A 7,539-nucleotide genomic window follows, 5' to 3' on the forward strand; every position below is an offset into this window, starting at 1 on the left:
AAAGTAAAAATTTTAAGGAATCTGATAAATTATCCAGTGAGTAACTAAAAGTTGCCTCATTGACATGATAAATATCCCCAATCAGTATCATTAGAGATATTCATGTTTGGATATAAAGTTTTCATGAAAGTATTTCTGTTTTATAAAAACAAACACACACACAAACAAACAAAAACCCCACAGGTTGGTCTTAATAATTGTAAGCATAATTTTCTCTAAGCCTTCTCTAGACGAATAGTTTTGCTTGCTTATAACAGCATTATGGATTCAACTAATAGTACAAGTACATGTGTTTTAATGAGGCTGTGACTCTTTTGTCATAGAAAAGAAAGCATCCGACCTTGAACTTGCCTTGAAAACAGTAGATGCTCCTCCCAGTAGCACAAACCTGCCTGGGTGTTTCCCTCTAACAAAGTTTGGCAATATAGTCCATGGACATTACACAGTAAATACCACTCATAGTTCTGCTTCCAAATGCTTTGTTGGCAAAAATTTTGAAACTCTGGAGGTACTAGGTTCACAAGTTAGATCTCAGTAGGAATGGAAAGCAATGGTTATTTCCAAATCTGAGAAAATAACAATGTCTATATCCACCTAACTAAGAAACCTCCCTTAACTCATTTAAAAGTAGTGATGACTGCCCTAGCTGGTTTGGCTCAGTGGATAAGCATTGGCCTGCAGACTGAAAGTTCCTGGGTTCGATTCCGGGCAAGGGCACATGCCTGGGTTATAGGCTCGATCTCCAGTAGGGGACATGCAGGAGGCAGCAAATCAATGGTTCTCTCTCATCATTGATGTTTCTCTCTCTCTCTCTTCCTTTCTGAAATCAATAAAAATATATTTTAAAAATAAATAAATAAATAATGAGATAAAAGAAAAACTTAGGTGTAACTATAGGGAGAAGGATACCATACCCCCCAAATTAATAATGTAATAATTAGTACTGAGAATTCATTGACCAGATGATTAAGCTAAAGAAAGAATGATTGAACCAGAAAATAGGTCAGAAGATATTCTTCAGAATGCAACATGGAAAAACAAAGAGAAGTAAGTGATAAGAGAATGGAGGTAGAGGCCTAACATACTTTTAACTTTAATCCCAGAAGAGAAGGAAGAATATGAGGTACAGAATATGAGACACAAACATATAAAAATGGCTAGGAATTTTAAAAATTGATAAACAACACTCATCCACAAATTCAAGAAGCCTAACAAATCCAAGAAAGATATATAGAACTCCACAGTTAGATACAGCACACCAAAATTACCAAATACCAAGGTCAAAGAAAAAAATCTTAAAAACTATTAGATAAAACCCACTTTCCTCAGGAAAAGCCTCAATGGAAACTTAAATAAATTAGTTCCCAGAGCATGAACCAATATATTTATTTTTTTAAAAACCCAAAACTATATCATCTCTTAAATTAAGAGACTTCTGGTTTCCCTTAATAATTATAAGACATGATATCCAGTGTCAGCTAATACATGGACACACTAAAACTCAGGAAATAATAAAATTTCCCTTTTAATTTAATTTTCCAGAAAAGTTAGACTTTGAGGGCATCCACCACTAATAGAACAAATCAAAAGAAAGTAATACTGAAACATAAAGTAACCAACTTGGTTTGACTTTCTGGGTTTGGGGAGAGGACATGATGAATTTTGTGCAGCTACTTCGTCAAATTTTAAGTGTAGGGTGCACTCGTCACTCACCAGTTTACATTTCTGAAAGATTCTGAATATCCCTCTTGTCTTTCATAAGCTAAAGGTTGACTGTCTCATTTACAAGAATGACGGAGTCTTGCAGGTGAAGAGGGGTTCCATGAAGTGGGAATAGCATTAGAGGGACCTGAGAAATGTGCATTTCAGTCTCAGTTTCAGGGTCAATTAGCTGTGTGATGTGTGTAAGCCCCGCTGCCTCAGAGGCTAGTTATTTCATATGCCTGTCACTTATGTGCCAGGCCACATATGCCTTTGAGTAAATCTAGATCCCAATGGGCATGCACAGTAGTTCTTGGGTTCCAATCTTTGTTCAGGGCATTAAGCCCCACACTATTTCTAGGTGGCACCCAGAGGTCACCATAGGTACTCATGATCTTAGTGATTTTATTTTCTTGTGACCTATACCTTCCCCTTTTCTCCTATTGACTGCCCTTGGGAGCCTGTAACTTCCAAAAGATGTAAATATCTTCCCCCAACAAGCCTGCAGTTCAGGGACCCACTGAGCATTATGTCTCTGGAGACCTCAATGCACCAAAGTGGTAGAGCTCCCCATTTTGAGTTACTCTCTGTCACCTGGCACAGTGCTCCTTGAGCATCCTATGCTCATACAGAGACCAGGGACGTTGCTCGTCCACATCTTGTTTCCTTTTTTTGTTTGTAATATATGTTTATTGATTTCAGAAAAGAAGGGAGAGGGAGAGAGAGATAGAAACATCAATGATGAGAGAGAATCATTGATCGGCTGCCTCCTGCACGCCCCCTACTGGAGATGAAGCCTGCAATCCGGGCATGTGCCCTGACCGGGAATCGAACTGTGACCTCCTGGTTCATAGGTCCACGTTCAACCACTGAGTCACATCGGCCAGGCCACATTTTGTTTTCTATAGGCTCCACACTCCCAGGGGTTTGGCTGGGTAAAGAGAGAGGAAGGCAAAGGAAGAGGAGGAGGCTATGAGATATAGTCATGAAGTGACATGAGCCAGACACTCAGAGGGAACCTTCTGTCATGGCCACCCTCTATGCTTAGGCTTCTAGCAAGTCTCACAGGGTCAGGAGAGCTTCTACCCAGAGATATAACTAGGTCACTTACCAGGGATCATTCAGTTTGAATATTTTTATAAACTCAGGTGTCCCAGGAGCAGGCCCATCGTTACTGTATTGGGTTTAAAGAGTCTTGTTGGTGCACCAAACGAGATGGTTCCCTGGAAGCACGCCATTAAAGATTTAGTCATTCGGATTTTGAGTATTTTCTAGTCCTCTGTAAAAGTGCTAAGAATCCTGGGCTTCTTGCATGTTAGCTGGCTGATAAAAAAAAGAAAAGAAAAAGGCCAAGCGTTGGAGCCTTAGAAAGAGGTAGAGAGTAAGAGCTATGTCATTTTTTTTGTTCCTCTCATTATACAAGGTATTATTCATTCTTTATTATTGCAAAAACCTTCATTGAGGGCTGTTGGCAGCTATATTATGTTCCCCCAAAAGATACATTAAAGTATAATCTCCAGTGCCCCAGATGTGGCTGTATGCGGAAATAGTGTCATTGCAGATATATTGGTTAAGATGAGGTCACACTAGAGTAAATGCGCCCTTAACCTAATATGACTTGTGCCCTTATAAGAAGATGGCACGTAAACACAGAAACACAAGGAGAAAGTCATGTGAAGACAGAGGATTAGAGTGATGCCTTTATAAGGCAGAGACACCACCAGAAGCTAGGAAAAGGCAAGGGAGAATTTCCCTGTATGTTTAAGAAGCAGGGCTCTGCAACACTTTGGTTTCAGACTTCTAGCCTCCAGAAATATGATTTCTGCTCTTTTACATGATCCAGTTTGTGGTGTTCTATTATGGTAGCCCGAGGAAACTGATCTAAGGTCCTATGTGCCAATTCTTACTCTAGTGGCTTTGGATCTCAGTTAAATAAGATGTGGTTCCATCCTCAGGAAATGCCAGATAGGGAGGGAGGGAGGAAAGAGAGAAAGAGAGATTGGTCAAGAATTTTTTATTGTTAAAAGAAGGGTTTTTAAAACTCAATATATATACTCTAAAATAAATAAAAAGATTGAGCTGTGATAGAATGACATAGGTAAGGTGACCTCTTCTTACTTTGGGAGTCCTGAAATGACAGCTTTGGAGATTAAAAAGGGTTTATGTTTACAACAAAAAGGAAGTAGGGATCACTAGAAGTCAGCAAGAGTTTACTAAGAACAGGTTCTGTCAGCATCAACTCATCCCCTTGGACGGGAAAGTCAGACTGGTAGTTGACAAAAGGTAGCAGACAAAGTGTAGCAGTAATTTATTGACACACCTGGTAATTTTCCTTATGATGTCCTTATGGACAAGATGGACTGGTTGACTTGGGAACAGAGTGAACAACTGTATCTATGGACTGATGATTACATTTTTTTTTTAAATTCTCACCCAAGAATATTTTTCCATTGATTTTCAGAGAGTGGAAAAGAGAGGGAAAGACAAAGAGAAATATCGATGTGAGAGAAGCACAATGATTGGTTGCCTCCTGCACACACCCCAACAAGAGTCTGGGCCAGGGAGGAGCCTGCAACTGAGGTACAGTGCCCTTGACCGGAATGAACCTGGGACCCTTTGGTCCACAGGCTGAGGCTCTTCCACTGATCCAATCCGGCTAGGGTGATGATTAATTAATGGGTTTATGCCAATCTAGATTGAGGTATCCAGTGGGATGCCAAGGAGCTATTACATAAGTGTTGACCTGTTCACTTTTTATCAGTGTCCCGAAAAAGCCAGGCATTACCAAATTTGTCTTTGATGGGCCAGATTACTTCTTCTACACCTGGACATATGCACTTAATTCTGGATGGGACACACAGGGTATAGGGAAACCAGAAAATGTTTTGAAGAGAGTGATTGAGTTGGTAACCTGAAGGAAAGTATCAATCGTGTAATATAAGAAACTGATGAAGTGTCTGGGGATATTCAAACTAAACAATAGAGGACCCAAGAAATCTGAGATAGCATGTTTTACTTGGATTGAAGGGTTGTGGTCAATGGATCAAATAACAGGAAGGCAATCTCAGCTTGATATAAGAGGAACTTTCAGATGCTAGACTTTTTAAAATGCAGGCGATGAGACTCGACCTATGGACCAGGAGGTCATGGTTCGATTCCTGGTCAGGGTACATGCCTGGGTTGCGGGCTCGGAGATCGTGCAGGAGGCAGCTGATTAATGATTCTCTCTCATCATTGATGTACTGATGTTTCTATCTCATTCTCCCTCTCCCTTGCTCTCTGAAATCAATAAAAATATTTTTTAAAATAAAATAAAATGCAGACAATGAAATGTGAAAGATAGCAAACATCTATTGATTAATCTATACATTTAGTAAAAATTCTATACATTTAGTAAAAATTCTAGCAGGATTTTTAAAAATCTGACAACTTATTCTAAAATAGAGGCCCATGAGATATATAAAATCATGATAATAAACCAGTGTGGAATTGGTGCATCAACAGGTAAGTAAGCCAATGGAACTGAAGGAGTTCAGTGACAGATTTGTGTATTTAGGAGAACTTGGTATATGAGGAAGATACCACTGGAATCAATAACAGAAAAATGGATGAACTGTTCAATGGGTTTCATTTAGAGGATTGATAAGGGGACTACACAGGAAAAAGTGGAGTTGGGGAACTTTCACAGTATACCAAGATGTATGCAGATGGATTAGAGGAGTAAATGTGAAAGATAAACTCTAAAGCAAACAGAAGAAAATATAGAAACGTATATTTGTGATTTGGGAGTAGGGAGGACTTATTCAAAATTTCCAGAACACAAAACATGAGGGGAAAATTATTCAGTTGCCTATTTAAAAGTTAAGGATTTGGGGTAACATATACAAAGTTATCAGATTACTGACACTTGGGAAAGTTTTTTGCAACATCAACACCATAAGACAGCAATTTTCAACCAGTGTGCCGCAAAAAAATTTTAAAACATGCAATACCTGACTACTTAGTCAGGGGCACTAACCTATTTTTCCTTAGATTGTCAAATAAAAAAAATGACAACAGCCAGCACAACAATAGGTGTCTGGTGTGAATGAATCAAAATTATAGCTTTTTTTTTTTGTCAGATCGGCAAAAATATATTTTTTGATGTGCCACAACATTTTACTAATTAGTTTATGTGTGTCATGAAATGAAAAAGGTTGCAAATCCCTCCCATAAGTTAGTATCTAGCTATACAAAATACATATACTACAATATACTACACAATATACTACAAGTAACTATCTAGTAAAGCAAGTGAGCCTACAAGTGAAAGATAGGAAGCCTTTTTGGAAAACAGTCCTCTTAAACTGGACCTGTGAAACATTGGTTTTCTTGTTCACACATTCTACAAATATTTATTGAGTGCCTATCACATATCAGCATTGTTCTAGATTCTGGGAATACAACAGACAAAACTCTGCCCTCCTGGAATTTAAATACTCCCCAATGTTCTCTCCTACCAATAGAAAAAAAATAGAAGAAAGAAATTCGCTTCTACTAAGTGAATTTCCCCTCTAAATTACAATCATGTCATTTTCAAGTTGGAAGGATTCATAGGGTGCATTTCTCCTAAATCTGTATTTTCATGGCGATAAAGAACTTCCCTCACAGATCTGGCAGGCACGAGGATCTGACACGTGGCTTGTGCTTCATTGTAAAGCGCAGAGGTTAGGTGGATCCACAGTGCTTAACAGTGAATCATGGCTCTTGCTCTACAACCTGAGTGACAGTTGGCAACCTCTCTGGGCTTCAGTTTCCTCATCAATCAAATGGCATCAAAGATGAGACTTGAGCAGGGCGGGGCAGGTAAGTGATTTGTATCCGGGTTGCGAGGTGCTGGGAGTCTCCGCTGACCTTGCAGCCTGTGGAGGGGTGGAAAATGGCAGCATTGCAGATGTTACTGAAGGAGGAACTCCCGTTTGCAAGAGGGCAGTTATAGAGAGTTACCAGAACCTGACCCGGGTGGCAGACTACTGTGAGAACACCTACATACAGGCTACAGACAAGAGAAAAGCTTTAGAAGAGACCAAAGCCTATACAACCCAATCCCTAGCTAGTGTTGCTTATCAAATAAATGCATTGGCCAACAATGTACTTCAATTGCTGGACACCCAAGCCTCTCAGCTTCAGAGAGTGGAGTCCTCCATCAATCATATCTCACAGACAGTGGACATTCATAAAGAGAAAGTGGCTCAAAGGGAGATTGGTATTTTGACAACAAATAAGAAAACATCAAGAACTCACAAAATAATAGCACCTGCTAATATGGAGCACCCTGTAAGATATATTCGGAAATGTATTGACTATACAGTTCTGGATGATGTGGGCCATGGTGTCAAGCATGGAAATAACCAGCCTGCAAGAACTGGCACACTGTCGAGAACAAATCCTCCTACTCAGAAACCACCAAGTCCTCCCATGTCAGCCCGGGGTACGATGGGACGGAATAGGCCTTACAAAACCCTGGAACCTGTTAAACCTCCAACAGTGCCTAATGACTATATGACCAGTCCTGCTAGGCTTGGAAGTCAGCATAGCCCAGGCAGGACAGCTTCTTTACCTCAGAGACCAAGGACACACAGTGGAAGTAGTTAGGGAAGTGGAAGTCGAGAAAACAGTGGAAGCAGCAGTATTGGCATTCCCATTGCCATGCCTACACCTTCACCACCCACTATTGGATCAGCGGTCCCAGGCTCAGCTCCTGGTTCCCAGTGTGGCACAATGACCAGGCAGATTTCTTGACACAACTCTACCACTTCCTTGACATCTTTTGGTGGATACAGTCGAACTCCCTCTGTG

General features: G+C 40.1%; 1 pseudogene; it reads left to right on the forward strand.

Annotated features, from left to right (window-relative positions):
* The first annotated feature begins 6,590 nt into the window (after positions 1–6,590).
* On the forward strand, positions 6,591–7,504 carry LOC102771516 (annotated as a pseudogene).
* Positions 7,505–7,539: the final 35 nt, after the last annotated feature.

This window comes from Myotis davidii, unplaced genomic scaffold (genome assembly GCF_000327345.1).
Source record: "Myotis davidii unplaced genomic scaffold, ASM32734v1 scaffold147, whole genome shotgun sequence".
NCBI lineage: Eukaryota > Metazoa > Chordata > Mammalia > Chiroptera > Vespertilionidae > Myotis > Myotis davidii.